The 16,735-nt window shown below is 35.4% G+C and overlaps 1 pseudogene; it reads right to left on the bottom strand.

Moving 5' to 3' along the window:
- Nucleotides 1-366: 366 nt before the first annotated feature.
- On the bottom strand, nucleotides 367-16,496 carry LOC138325199 (excitatory amino acid transporter 1-like; annotated as a pseudogene).
- Nucleotides 16,497-16,735: the final 239 nt, after the last annotated feature.

Raw genomic sequence — 16,735 nt, 5'->3', positions numbered from 1 at the left:
GTTGTGCAGCTTGTGCATAACTTACCATATTGATTAATATTGTCTAATGTCATAGAAGTTTAAGCGAAACAGCTTACGAATATTAGAATCCACGACACTGTCGACATTTGAAGAATAATTGAAAAATGAATAGCATGGCTTTAAAAAAGGCATGAGGACAGATCAATCCAGTGAATATTTAGTTATTATTACGTCATTTTTTTCATTTCTTCAGATTCGAGTCTATGTTGTAACGGAAAAAGGGAAGACAGGCATTTGTTTTAAGCAGGAAAATTGAAATAAAGTAATAGGTAATTGCAGAAATTAATTTTAAAAAACAACAACACATTTATGGTTAAGTAATGAAAACAATCCATAACCAGAACATCATAATTCGCGGAATTTAATTTCCCCGCTTTTCTTAATCAAAGGTCCATAACTCCACCCAAAAATGTCCAATGAAAGTGCCGATCAAACTTGGCCTAGGCCCCGAGACATTTAACAATGTAACTCTGTTTCGAGAAAATCCGGTCATATTTTCGAGAGTTATTAAACAGAAAGCCGAAAATGCCGTTTTTCGTTAATCAAAGGGCCATTACTTCGCCAAATAGAGTCCGATGAAAGTGCAGAGCGAACTCATTTGAGCCTTTGGCACATTCAACCATGTGACCAAGTAACAAAAAATCACTTAAAATTTGTGGCAATCTATGGAGCAAATTACAATGTCTGTTTACATGTCGATTACATTCCAGACTAACAAAATAGGAGACATGTATCATAATAATCAATTATATTATAATCACATATTCTAGATTAACCATGTGCTCAGCGCGATATTATGTGATGTAGAGATAATGTATTATACTATATTGTATCGACAGTAGCATAGAAATGTCAATTTCAAACTAAATCAGTTTCCTCATCCTCCTGGGATACACCCTCTCCGTTGTGCGTCATAATCTCCCTTTCTTGTACATTTAATAGCATTGAAGAACTCAGATGGTCGATGATTCCGGCCCCAAAGGAATCTCCTGACACGTTGATCATTGTCCGAAACTGTGCACTGTTTTAAAAATAAATATAAAGCTTCATATATCGCTGTAAGCTTTATCTTATTCATTGCGTTGCTGAACTAATGTATTCTCAATAAATTATAATAAATAACGAAATGTCGTTTTATCTGGCAATGTGGATTTGAACTGAAGTACAGAGAGTTCACCAGAGATGTTATCATATCCTCTATGGCACGTTGCGATCATAAGGATCTGCATTTTAGTTGGATTGGTCCAAACCGTCATTGAATGAGCGAACGCTCAACTTTAAGCCGATATGAGGAGATGTTTAAGGATATGATACGAAGTATTATAATAAAGAATATAGAGAAAAATAAATGATAGGACACCTGTTTAGAATATGGATGGGGTATGTCGAGGGATAATACTTTGAACAGTGAACATGAGCTCCATAAGGAGATTTACTATTCCAGCAAACTTTCCTAAAACACCGTCATACACTAATCAGACACAATACAACTTATGTAGGATAGATAAATTTTGACATTAAAATTAATATAATAACATAAACTTACAAAATCCAATCAAACGGAGCTGTTATAAGGACCTCGTCTGGAGGAAGACCGACAGCTACAGCAGCCACAGACAGACATGTACATTAGACCTGCCCCAGGAATACCAGCCGCACCTACAGATACTCCTATGGCTGACAATCTAAGATATCAACAGAAATAGGATTAGGGTCTACTCGGATGTATGCTTAAAGTATATGCCGCATAAATAGTATCTCTTACATTATATTCAAAATTATACATAATTTTATTTTTCATAACTTTATTTTTCATTACTTTTTAACACATTTTAAATAAACTTTGAAATATATTTGCTATGGTATGTTAGTATATCTCGGTTTCTTTACATTAAAATTGTCATTTTGAATATTCCTCTAGCGTTTTCTTCGAATTAATCGTGAGGCTTAATAAATATTCCAGTAAAAATTATATGTGCCGTAACTGGGCGAAAATTTTGCCATTTTAAATTTTCTTCATTAATCTATAAAGACCATAAAGTTTGATGAATTAAACTGTGAAAATCATTCGAATGACTTCAGATGCATTATCAACGATAAAAATCATGTACTGTAAAATTGCAGTTTGTATACCTTAAGCATGTTTAGATGGAGAGTTCTGCAGAAATCACTTTACAATTACTAAATTATAAATATCTCTGTAAAAATATGAAATGGACTTGTAGACCACATTTTGGCTTCATGTTCTGACCGTAGGTAATCATTTCGCTTCACTATAGATGTACTTATAATGATTTTTGGCAGTACTTCTAAAAGTCATTTTGTGCCCTTATTTGTATTTGTTTATTAAAACCGATACAACGAAATGACTGTAATTTTCAAAATGTTAGTGACGTTTGCCGATGAATAACATCATAAAAGTTTATCTTGATTCGTGAGTATGAAAGTACGGCACATATAATTGTAATGGTTGCGTATCGCTTTGATTTTAATATGGCATCAAATATTGTAACCTTTTAATTACAATTTAGTTTTAACGTCGATAATAATTGGTTATTACAGCGCCGTAAGTATTCATTAGAAATTCAGGAAAGTCGGAATCCAAAAAAAAAAAAAAAAAAAAAAAAAAACATTTTTACCCACTCCCCAAACGGTAACCAAATAATACACATACCCGATTATGATATACTGTGTTGGATCTAAAGCAAATCCTAAGCGATGAAATATGAAAATGATCATCATCGGAATATATAACGCTACTCCATCCATGTTGATTGTGGCTCCTATAGGGGCAATGAAGTTAACTACACGTTTATCAACCTTGTTTTTCCTTATCAGACAATCCATAGTAAAAGGTAGGGCGGCCGCGCTAGAATGAACACATTTGTATGGCCCAAATAATGCAAACAATACATACAAAGATAACATAAATGCCAGAAAATTGCACACAAGATAATTGATGATATGGTTACAAAAGCCTACAAAAGACACTCATTATCAGAATCACCTATGACCTGATATGTGATAAAAGTTCAAACCATTAGGAATATTACTTGATATGCTATAATTGAAGCAATAGCGTATGCGTTATAAACACGATTGATACTGAGAAAGACAAATGAAAAATGAACAATGGCCTAATGTTCTTATTTTCATTTTGTTCAGTATATTCAAATGATTCTACATTCGTTGAGAATTGTAAGATATTCTTTACCTTGAAGTCGAGCCGAAAGCTGTAAGTAAGGCTTTTGACATGTTTCTCAGAAATATATAAGGATTTTTCCTCGTCACAATAAAATACAGAATAGGAACGGTACCAAAGCCATGCAGTAGAAAACAAAATATAACAGCTGATATAAAAACAGCAAACTCCTTTAGGGCTTCTAAAGGTCTCTCTACTTGTACTACCGCTGCTGCTACCAGGAACGTTAATCCAACTGGGGTAAACCTGGAAACATTGTTTTATAATGAAAATTGATTACATTTATTCGATATTCAAAATATGTGTGTCAAGAAAAGATCTAGTTTTCATCACTGTTAATTTCCCTGTAAGTACATTTTTTCATGAATACCAGGAAAACATACGCAAATTATATTTTTCAAACATACAGCTTAAAAAAGAAGGAAAACTATACATGAACAACTGACATTCGGAGGTCTATTTTATTCCTGGATTCAGGGAGATTTAGCATATATATTTATCCAGCTAAAATATCACAGATATGAGTTTCAAATCTTGCACATCATTTTGGCCTGAAGATGGTGAGGGCCATTTCTCCGTCACCGAAGTCAAGAAGTCACCGTAAATGACCCCTCGTACTATTTTCAATGTATATTCTTAATCTGAATAACAAATATATATGTACCATATTGACTAATTTTCGCATGGTTAATGTACTGTAGGTATGATAGCGCAAACAAAATTAAGAGGTTACCAAATAAATATTAAAATCAGCTTCATCATAGTCTGGTACAAGCTCTGGAAGAAATCGACAAGTGGCTTTGCATTGTCCTGCATGCTGGAGAGTATACACCCAATGAAAATTGAGGCTACAATCAATCCGAGCATGTTGGTCCCAGAAATAGTCCTAATTATTGGCACATCAGTAAATATCAGACTACCTGAAACATAAGACAAAAAAAGTAACTTCCTATATATATATCGTGTGGTTGCAGTATTAGCTTCACAGTTGCATTCGTTAAATTCCCATTACATAATTAGAAACTGATTGCAATATGACACCATATTTTTTAAAAATGCCCCATCGTCGACAGAGTATAAATCACAATTATCATTTGGACATTAATTGATGTTTAATCATGGGTTTATGTCTAATTAATACAAAAAAAAAATATTAAAAAAAATTGTATTGCGTATAGTACCGTGTATTTTTAAGATGTACTAAATTATTTCAAATATATTCATTCTGAAGTAAACTGCTCATACGTTTCAACGATGGTAATAGTGTAAAGTAAGCACCTTTTGTTCCTGACGAATATATTAATGTTTGCTTCTATATCTAATAGATAAAAATTACAATTTCTCGGCGGTGTAGCACCTTTACAATCGGTTGAAGAAAACGAAACATACTTTGAACAATACTGAACAAACAAACGTTAGGGAAAAACTATTACTATTGGAAACATTTCCTCCAGCAGCGTCATCCATTCGCCTTCCAACTTCGACTGCATCTAACATCGATTGCTTCTGGAACCAAATAGTGGGGGAGGAGAAATAGGTTCCCATGTACCCCTCTGGCGGTTTTTCGAAATACTGTTTTTTAGGATCGATATGATGTCTAGTTTCATTTTATGCTTGTTGCCATTGACAACTAATGTCCCATATGGCGGCCATCTTGGATTTCAGGTATCAAAAATGGCCAAAATGACAAATTCGCATAGATAGAGAAGCAGACAACATTCAGAGGCAAATAAACACATTTTTGATAATTGATTATGATTGAAATATGCTGAATACGATTAAATCATAGTAATGACGTTACGTCTTCTAATTTTTGTGAAATGACGGGAAAACAATGAAATTTTCAGCTTTTTTTCCCTAAAAAATCGATAAATGTCATAATTTTTATTACAAATAAAAAAATGATGGACAAATTACCTTGTAACTGTCATTTCGAATTGCACTTACCCTTGTGTAAACATATGTGTACTATAAAAAGATAGATCACATCAATGAGGTCGGAAAAAGAGAAGGACCCCCCCTTATAATCAAAATTTATCAAAAAATGGCCAAAATGACACAATCGTATATACGCGCATAGATAGCGAATCAGACAACACACAGAGGCAAATAAACACATTTTTAAATATGATTGAAACATGCTGAATATGATCAAATCATAATATTGACGTAACGTCTTATCTTTTTTTGTGAAATGCAGGAAAACAATGAAATTTTCAGCTTTTTTTCCCTAAAATATCGATAAACGTTATAAATTACATCGCAAGTAAAACAATTGATGGACAAAACACCTTGTACCAGTCATTTCGAATTGCACTTACCCTTGTGTAAACATATTTGTATTTTAAAAGGAATTTATGTTTTTTAGCAGAAGAATCGTGGACATCCCCCTCCCAACACTACTCATAGAGAAAAAAAATCTCATTATTATTATTAAATATTTCCTGATCTATGATTCAGGCAGTTCCAAACTACAGTTACATTTTTAACAGCCAGGGTCAAGTGCCAGGTTTATTTGTCGAGGAAAGGCGGAGTTCCCGTAGAAAAAACACCGCCAGTAGTCAATACCTGCCAACTGCCCCTGTAGATTCGAACAAGCTACAGCTACAGCGAACAGCTCGCATCGATCGCCCAATCAATAAGTCTTCCTCACCCGCCGTCTAACAGTCATTGAAGATCGTCTGATATTGCTGTATCAACAGGAAGATTGATCAGGTCAAGGCCTCGGTCCAGCTGATTGCGGATTCCCTTCTCTATTTGTTTAGGGAACGCAAACTTGCCTCTAGTACTATTGCAGGCTATCGCATGGCTATTTCCAGTGTACTGTATTCTCATGGTAGACCAGAGTTAGGGTCTTCCAACTCTTTGTCTGCCTTGATTAGGTGGTTCAGTCTGGACAGGCCTAGGGTACGGCAGTTAGCTCCACAGTGGAATCTAGCACTTATGTTACTGAAAGGGGCTCCTTAAGAGCCTTTGGTGTCGGTCTCCATTAAGGTTTTGACTTTTGACTTCCTGCTTGCTTTTGCCTCAGGCCGTAGGAGGAGTGATATCCATCTATTCACTTTTCGTGCTTCGTTGGGCCAGATATAGCTCTGTTACCCTACTCACTGATCCTGCCTTTTTGGTAAAGATTCATAATCTCTATTGAGTCGAAAGAGAATGATCGGCTGCTTTGTCCCAGTCGGACGCTTAGGTTTTCCATTGATAAAACAAGGGGGCGATGTACTTATTCTTGCCCATTAAACAGGGTCAGCAGGATTTCTTCTCCCGTTACATTTCCAGACTGATATATCAGGTGATCAGTCTGGCCCTGCAGGTAGGGCGTTAGAATTGTACCTGCTGCCCCTATTGCATGATCGTAAAAGGCGACTAAATTTAGGATCTTATCTTTTCTATTCTTCCTAACTGACTTATCCTTCCTAATGCCTCCCTTGGCACCGCCTCACTTTTGGCCTTGAGTTGAGCGTTCGCCCCTGTGAGGAAGGCTCTGGGTTCTGTCCCCTGGCCGAGACACACCAAAGTCTGTAAAAGTGGTAGTTTCTGCTCCTGCTTAGCGTTCAGCATACAGGGAGTGGGACGACTGGTTCGCCCGTTGTCAGTATAATGTGACCGGATGGGGTGTGTTGCTTGGTGTCTTCGGCGGCATTCTTCAGTGATATAGCACTATAAAAAGGGCAACAGTTCCACTATACAAGAAGACACAACATGAATATACCGCAGTCTCCCAAAACACGCACCTCGCACAACATACACTCAACACACCGCATACATGGGAGGCCGTCCTTACATGACCATAGCTGTTAATAGGACGTTAATTAATCAAACAAACAAACAAATTATGAGCAGTCTAATTATCAATCTGGGGCGAAATGCAAGGAGATGGCCCAGGGGGCTAGAGCCCTTGCGATTTCTTTGGCTCTCCATAATGGGTCCTGATTCCAGGACATCATGTCTGCTGCCTTTTAACGTGGTCAAGACTATTTTCAATGACTTTTACCTACGGTCCCTGTCCTCTCAGGATCCCGTTGTGGCGGCCCAGTCTGTGACTGTTCCTCCTCGGCAGATGTATTTGTAGTTTTTAACTTATGCGAGCAGGCATCACAATGGTATACCTTTTCATGGGGAGGTAAAATTGAAAATATTACGATTGTTGGGAACTGCCTGAATTATGGATAAAAATGTGAACTAGCCTTAGGATGTTTACTGGATCCGGGAAATATTTATTTATTTTTTATAAATTATTGGGGAGGGGTTGGAGGTCATCTCGCTTCTCCTGCTAAAAACAATTAATCTATCCTTATATAATGCACATATGTTTAGACAAGAGTCAGTTCAATTCAGAATAATTGTTACAATGTGTTTTGATTTTGTTTTTTCTTCTGCATTTTCTTTTCGGTGTGTGTGGGGGGTGTTTCCCTCTCTTCTTCCCATATCACTCATGCGATATATCTTTTATAGTACACATGTGTTTACACAAGGGTTAGTGCAATTCGGAATGACTATTACAATTGTTTTACTTGTGATGTAAATTATGACATTTATTGATATTTTAGGGGGAAAAAAGCTGGAAATTTCATTGTTTTCCCGTCATTTCACAAAAAAGGGAAGACGTAACGTCATTATTGGGATTTAATCGTATTCAACATGATTCAATCATATTCAAAAAATGTGTTTATTTGCCTCTGAATGTTGCCTGCTTCTCTATCTATGCGAATTTGTCATTTTGGCCATTTTTGATACTTGAAATCCAAGATGGCCGCCATATGACCCCCATGGGACATTAGTTGTCAATGGCAACAAGCATAAAATGAAACTAGATATCATACCGGTCCTAAAAAAACATGTTTCGAAAAACTGGCAGAGGGGTACATGGGAACCTATTTCTCCTCCCCCACTAAAACATTTGAATACTTTACATTAACATTTTCACGCATAATAATACCTGTTATAACCATATGTTTTATTTTGACGGTAAGATCATTTAACTTAATCGTGTATCTAAAATCAGCAAATCAGCCTCATACGTATTTTTCCCTCTCTCGTACCGACGGTTGTAATACTGGTAAAACAACGTCCAGGTACGAGACAAACATGCCTCGGGTATTACAACTTTTTGTATCCACATATAAAAGAGTCTGATACATTGTATTTGTAACAACTATTGTTAGGACTTCATAAGTTATCTTCTGATGTTATGCCAAACAATGTCAAAATCATAAAAGAATGTTCAAATAATACCTTCGAAATAGTCGCTTTCACCAGGTTATCGGGAAAAGCATTTCTGAAAAAAAGATCATGCCTGTTTAGCAAAGGACCATGTATGGTTTGGGCGGGTTTTGGCCACAAATCAATCAAATTATCAACCCAGTGATTTAGTAATTAAATTGTTGAATATCAAATATCGAGTACATCTTTGATAGAATAGGTATGATAGTTATGTATCTTTGCAGCTGTAGTTGCTAGCATTTATGATAACCATCTTAGATGTGCATTATTATGAAAATGTTAAAATTTAGTCAGTTTTTAGATTTTCATCTAGAAACCATCTAGAGTGCATCCTTGAACAAATTTTATATTTCTCCTTAAGATGTGTCTGAGGTACATGTACTTACATTTGTACATATTCTGACTAAATGTTTAAATTGCTCGATATTGCACTCTATTGTTTCTTTGACCAAAAATTAACAGAAATTGGGGGAAAATGACAAAAATGTTCATATTCACTTATTTCATGCATATTTCGGATGGTAACCATAGTAAATTAAAGCTGCGGAATTAGAAAATTCTATTAACAATTAAATGAGGGATGCATTAAATATTTCAAACATAATAATTTTATTTCTTAATACTTCGTTTAAAAAAATCGATCGATTGAGGATCCAAAAAAGGCTAAAACCAATAAAGTCCTTTCCTGTGTCTCTTCACCCTCTCGCATAAGCTGTTCATTGGAAATCTCATACTGATAGTTCAAAACATGTTTCTTTTTCTAATTTTACAACTAATGCATACATTTCGTTTAAAGTCAAACGGCGCTTCTAAACTGGTTCAAATTGGTAACAGACATCCAAATATGAATGTTAATGTTTGCGGGGGTCGTCCCAAGACAATTGAAAATGTTATCCACTTGGACAACATACAGTTGATCTAATCTTTCTTAGTTAATTTAATTAAGTGCTCTACAGTATATATCAAGATTCTGTGCACATATATTAGGTTTCAAAATGCTACGAGTATTTAGGACCTTTTAATTCCGAATGTTCTTAAAGTACACTATTCCTATGCTTTCTATGACGCTACCTTATCATGTCTAAAAGTGAATCAAGTTGGCTGCTTCCTTTTGTTGTACTTCCGGTTTCTTGTAATGGTTCCTTGGCGGTAGAAATAATCACTATGGCAACGGTACCGGTGACCACACCACACACTGTAGTGACGAGGTAGTAGAGCAGTGCCTTCAGCCCGATACTACCAGAAGTCTTTATCGACAACGAGGCTAGAGACGATATTATACTCGAAACTACAAGGGGTACAGACACCATTTGTAGTGTATTAAGCATTATTTCTTTAGGAAATTTTAAGTAGAAAATATTCCTCTTATCTTTAAACGACCATGACGTTCTTATAACACAACCGAGTCCGACTCCCAAGAAAATTGACAACATCATGAATAAAACTAGCATGTGCTTCCGCAAGAACTTGGTAAAGTTGTGAGTTCTTGAATTTCCGTTGGTCATCTAGAAAATAAAACATCAAAATTAGATTGATTGTGTTTGTGTATAATTGGCCGCAGTAAAGGATCAATGTGCTGAAAGTGGAATTATTCGCAGCATGGACATCGAGTTCTAACTTTCACATTTGTAAAATTATACCACTGATGCACGACATGAAAATCATCACAGTCGAAAATATTCCCACGCGAAAATATCATTGTTTAAAGTATCTTCTTTATTCAATAAATAACGCATACCTGGTTATAAATGTATTAGATCTCATATTTACTTCTTCGCTGTGCGCCAGCGAAGACATGTTTTAATTATAATGTATGATGTGGTTGCTGCCAACGCGATCAGACAATATTTTTGTTTTCTTTCATATTTTATCGATCGTTGTTATTTTTGTTGGTTAATGCTGCTATTAACGTTATGTCTTTTTAAGACTCAGATATTGCATATTTAAAGGCATACTACCTTTCAAAAACAAAATAAAAAGTTCTGAGAAATAATAAAGCAAGAGAAATTGTATCGATAATCCTAAGTGATGATACATGTAAACGGGGAAGATCCATTTTGCTGTTTTGCCGTCTGGCGAAGTGACAGTCAACTAACGGTTGGTAATTACATGTAAGAGATGGAATTGCATGAACATAAGACGACTTGCGTTATTAATTAAACATTGAAGTTATCTTAATTAAATTGTTTAGGAAAGAAATTTGGCTTTAAAATATTCATTATAAACTCAATACCTGTGTCTAAAGTTTATTTGTTTGTTTGATTAAACTAACGTCCTATTATTACACAGGTTCATACAATGACGGCCTCTCATGCATGCGGTGTGTTGCGTGTATGAAGCGAGAGCTGTGTCGAAAGAGTTTACCAGACATTATCTGTATTTAACAATGATTCGATTATCTAAAGCGTTGTCCTGGTACCAGGCAATTAGGGTTAATGTACCTGTCATTATTTTAAAAAGATAATCACAAACCCCAGATACGACAGATAATAACAATCTTCAAAGTTTAATATGCTTCATCAGTCTTAACGTCATATTAACAACTTGGGTCATTTAAAGGTTTTGAGCCTTTCATAATATTGTATTGTTACATGCATGTATTGGGTCTCAAAACGCTAGTTTCGGGCTTGTCTTCGCCTCACCCGATACAAGTTTCTTTTATACTTTTCTTTTTTCCCCGTATTAGGTCACAAACAAACTATGTAACTAATAACAGTGCATATCAGCTTTGATCTTTCATTTTTTATCACGCCTTATGCTACAGTTACCAGTTTGATTCTTGATTTTTTTTCTGAAATGTAATACAATACCTTATCACTGTAGTGCAACTAGTACGGCAACGATGTTTTGATCCGTTTCCGGTATCGCTTCGGCGACTTAAAGACCACGGTACTGTGCTTTGTATCACTAATTTGCTGGCGTTACGGATGATACCATGATTCATGGTATGTAGTGATTGCTGAAGAGTATGATAAGTTTCAACCAAACCAAAAATATATATTATTTTCTGTTTTCTTATATTTCAATAAATGCATTTGAATATCACACATTACAGAAAACACAGCTAAATTTTTCGTTCAGCTTCGATTTGCCGACTTATATTGAGGTATAGTTTTACTGTGATTCAATATTGGAAATCTTTAGACTTTCCCGTTTCCATTGGTATATAATTTGTTTATAATAATGTTGAAAATACTTATGAAATTCAACAATTTGTGTTCGATATCAGACTAGTGTCGCAACGGTTTTGAATTTCAATAGTGTACGGTTGAGACACAAGTTAAAAACAAAAGTAAATGTACGGTTTGCATTTCTTTCTTTCAGATAATGCCATGAAAATAGACCAATTTGTGTACTATTATTAGAATCAAATTCATCAGACATAATATTTAACGTGTACGCGGTTAGACGACTTAGGAAAGCTTCAAGTAAAGTAAGTAATGTTTTCTTAATTTTGTTGTAGACTAGAAATGGGTATACTAGTTTATTCCGTAATGCGCTTGATATAATACCTTGTTCATGTCATATTTTTGCATACATTGGCTATTGTAATTAAAAAACCCATATCAAATAGCACGCACAAGGACTTAAATATACTTATAAATACTTGGTGCGAATTAGCACACCATAATAGAAATATATATATCATATGACTGTGTTTTAACATATATCCGTACCATGATAGATATGCGAAAACAACCAGTTTATGTCACACACCAATGCATGTCAAAATATGACAACGAATGCTTAATTACACTAATGATACATGCAAAAATATTACACGGGCAAAATCACTAGCCGTTCCAGTTATATAAAAAAGAAAAGCTAAAGTTAAATTATAAAACGCGTTCGTATACGTCTGCATAGAATAAGAATATTATTTGATAAACAGTTGATGATTTTTGGGGTAACTTGGTTTGATTTCTTCTGGTGTGTTGTCATGAGCAACCGATTAAACAATGACAGTATCTGACTACCGATAAACCAAATATACAAAAATATATATACTTCAATTTTAAGAATACTTTAACGTTATTCAACGAATTCACACATTGACTTAAACTCCGTTTTTTGTGACCTCTTGAACTCTGAAGAAATTATTAGCACACCAAAATCTACATGTAACTGCCAATGTTGATAGAGAATTATCATACATTTGGGTTTAATAGCCAGACATAGGTACTGTACATGTGTACAGTGACAATATAAATATCAGTTATTAACGGGCACGAAATTAAATCTGACGTAATTTCAATAACGATGAAGGGACATCAAGAAACCAAGATGTTACGCCCACAAGAGTCTGATAATTAGATAAAGTTTGTATCAATGTACACCCAACACATTGCCCATGGACCATTTTATACGATTTTAAAAGGTAAAGGTATCGCTCTTTCCAACGTTAGTAATCTGTTTCTTTAGACTTCCTAGAAATATGATTTTTGGCCGCTAAAGCGCAGGTGTGGTAGATTTTTTTTTTTTTGTGTTTTTTTCGGGGAGCTTTCCACCTTTCGCAATATATACGTATACTTAGTAGAATGTGATTTAACCGATTTTTTATCTAGACCCCTTAAACGTGTAAACATGGTCTATGGGTTCTTTGGTTGGTCCATATTGAAATGAACTGTAGCTTATTCAATTATCCTTGTGGTTACGCTAGGAATTGAGGACGGCGGTACAAGATGTCCGACTCTATGGCATATTTACAGCAAATTTTGCCGTTAAAATTCTCCCAAAATAGTTTTTGTTGGTATGCAATAAAGAATTCATAAATTTAAAAGTTTTAAAGAGTAAAAACTCTTTAATTCTACATCAAAGGATTGGAGAGACCTATAGGCATTGTAATTATGGGCATAAAAACAGTATACGAAATCATGTACATATCAGATGCAGGTACACACATCTCACTCGTATAATAAAAATGTACCTAATTACAGTATTATACTGTAGTATAATAGTATATATGCATTGGTCAGTGTGACCGAGTGGACAGCGGCAAACTATTGTTTTAAAGGTGAACTGGACAAATGTAATTAATGCCACAGCTAGGGATCTGATAATTATTTACAGTTTATAGATTTATGCACAGTAATTATGATGTAATCGTGGACCCACAAGAGTACCCAAAGACCATTTTAGACGTTTTAGGGGTCTAGATAAAAAAAAATCGGTAAATATCCTATTCTACATTGTACTCTGTGTGTTTAATGTAGAATAGGATTTTTACTGATTTTTTTTATCTACGTCCCTAAAACATCTAAAAATAGTCTATGGGCATTCTGGTGGGGCCATAATTATAGAAACTGTAACTAATTCTCAGATCCCTGTGCTTAATACGTTACGGTTGGATTCTATTACGCATGGAGATGCCATTATATAAATACCAAACCGTTGCAATCTCAAACTCCAAACCGTACACTTTTTCGCAATATCATCGATCAAAACCGTTGCGCAAAGACTGACACAACGATGTAAACAATGGGTCAATCACTCTTTATTCTTCATCAAATATAGCAAAGCGCATATCAGATTGATACATATGAACCTAATAATTTGTTTCTCAGTCAAATCTTGTGAATATCTTGGATAATAAGCAAGATTCAGATGAAAACTTGAAGTTTTTGCTAGGAACTCGCATCAAGCTGTATGTAAGTGTCACAATTGTATGATAAATAGGAGTACTTTGCGTGAAATCAAGATCTTAATACAAGGTAGGATATCTAATGAACACTTGAGCTAAATATCGGTCTGTAACACCATGTGCAATGTATTTAAACTCTACAAGTTGGAACCTACCTGCTCGGTACTCGTATATCGAAGCGATACCGGAAACGGATCAAAACATCGTTGCCGTACTAGTTGCACTACAGTGCTTATTTAAATGAGGAAAACTGTTATCAGCTGGCACACTGAAGCGGCAGTGTGAAATGCATCTTCAACAGCTATCGATAACGCGTATTAAAGTTTAAGAACCCGTTTAATTTTTTTGTATGACTATAGATCTTTTCTTAGGTGTAGCCGAACATGATTTAGTTACTAAACGTGTCTATGCATCCGTCCTAACCTACGCCATTACTGTTGACTCGTAGATGGAAATTTCGTATGCCTCTGTAAAGTCGAATACGGATAAACCAGCGCCCTCTACTACATGGTATAAGCACTAGTAAACATAATGGGTTATTTGGTAACAGCAATATGTACTGAACCCTGCAGACTTACAAAACTGAAATGTACAATTCTGTGCATATTTAAGTATACAAAAGTGGCAGTTTCGGCTCCTTCTTAGCGCTCAGCATGCCGGGAGTAGGACGACTTGTTAGACCGACGTCAGTATAATGTTACGAGGTGAAGTGTGGTGCTTGGTGGCTTCAGTGATATAAAAAAACAAGAGTTCCACTATACAAAAGACACAACACTAATACGTATATCACAATCTCCCAAAACATACCCGCACTTCATACACGCAGGACATTGCATACATGGGAGGCCTTCTTTACATGACATTGGCTGTTAATAAGACGTTAATTTATTAAGCAAACAAAACACTTCCTATTAAATTGATCGTAAAAGGCGACAGAATTTAGGATATTATCTTTTCTCTTCTTCCTAACAAACTTCTTCCTAACGTTTTCTTGAGCACCTTTGACCATATGCGCACAGGCGTTTGACTCTATAGAAAATACACAGTTAATACTGTGTCAAGGTCAATAACTCGGCCGGCCATATACCACTACCTAATTTCAGAAATAAATATGATTATTAATAAATCGTATAAGATGTGACAATATAAATACTCTCAACCAACAGCCAGATAATTTAGTATTTATTTGGTATATGATAAAAATATATAACATGCAGTATAAATGTCACTAGAAACATCGGAAAACCGCCAGATTTCATCACTGTGGTGTCCTCCGACAAACACGCCGGGTTTTTAATGGGTAGCTCAAAAACCACTGCATGTCAACACTTCAGCTTCATAAGAATGAAAGATTGGTAGAAAACAAGCTTACCGGTTAGCTAGTGCATGTCTAAAATACCATCAATTTGCTCAAGTCATTCCTTTGTATTTACCGACGAAAAAAAGTGTGTCTCTAGCCAACACGCAAGTATGTGTGTAGTACATATGTTTTCTTAACGTTGATTGGCTTTCGAAAATTAATTGACCAATATACGGTTTGTTAATGATCGCACTTGTTTTCTGAAATTAAGTAGTGTTCTATGGCCGACCGAGTTAAGTTCTTGACACAATATTACATAAAGAGAGAAGAAAAATATCTATAGAGCCATACGCCTGTAATATGAGCGCTAGCCTCTGTGAGGAAGGCTTTGTGTTCTGTCTCCTGATCGAGACACAGTTTCTGCTTCTGCTAAACGTTAAGCAAAACGAGAGTAGGTTTCCACGTTGTCAATATATTGTGACCGGATGGGGCGTGTTGCTTGGTGTCTTCGGCGGCATGCTTCAGTAATATAGCACTATACAAGGGCACGAGTTCCACTACTACAATAAGATAACACGAATACACTGCAGCCTCCCAAAACACCCAGGCAGTTGCGCACTGCAACACATTTCACCCAGAGTCCTACGCATTTTCTCATCAATAAGAGTTGGAATCTAGGGATATCCCCATTGAAAACCTACGCCAGCCAGAACATTTGAGTAATGTCGACCTTGATCGCAATTTATATGACTGAATCGCATGCATATATGATTCGTTCACATTCGGTCGGTTAAGGAAATGTTGACACACAGAAATACAATAACTTATTTGCAATCTTAAATATTCAAAAGTTAGAACCGTCGTTCTTCACTGTGTCTTACTAATTTGGAAGCGCAATCAAGTTATAACATTAATTTACTAGGCCACAAACCCTAAAACAAGGTACACACCAATCTTTGGTCTTATAACAATATTAGGTTTTCATAAACTTAACTTACCTTGTTACACAGGAATTGGATATATCCTATTCGGCTGCATTCAAAGAAATAAGGCAACACGTGCGGAGGAATTTGATTATCGTCTAAAGATACCTATTCTCTTAATGGTGTCATGCGATCATTTATAGGGGATAAAACAGTCTTATATTTTCCTGCAGAATACCTACAGATACCTACATAGTACATAATAAAACAAAATTTATTGGTGAAGTATCAACTGAGAAGAACACGTTATATTGTGAAAATTTGCGTATTGACAATTCGATTTTGTAGCATCCATAACAAGGAACATGGCGGAATTTGAAATAGAAAACCTTGAATAAATAATGAACATTTTAAAATATGCA

This window comes from Argopecten irradians, chromosome 6 (assembly GCF_041381155.1).
Source record: "Argopecten irradians isolate NY chromosome 6, Ai_NY, whole genome shotgun sequence".
NCBI classification, from domain to species: Eukaryota; Metazoa; Mollusca; class Bivalvia; order Pectinida; family Pectinidae; genus Argopecten; species Argopecten irradians.
This window is presented reverse-complemented; position numbering and strand designations above follow the sequence as displayed.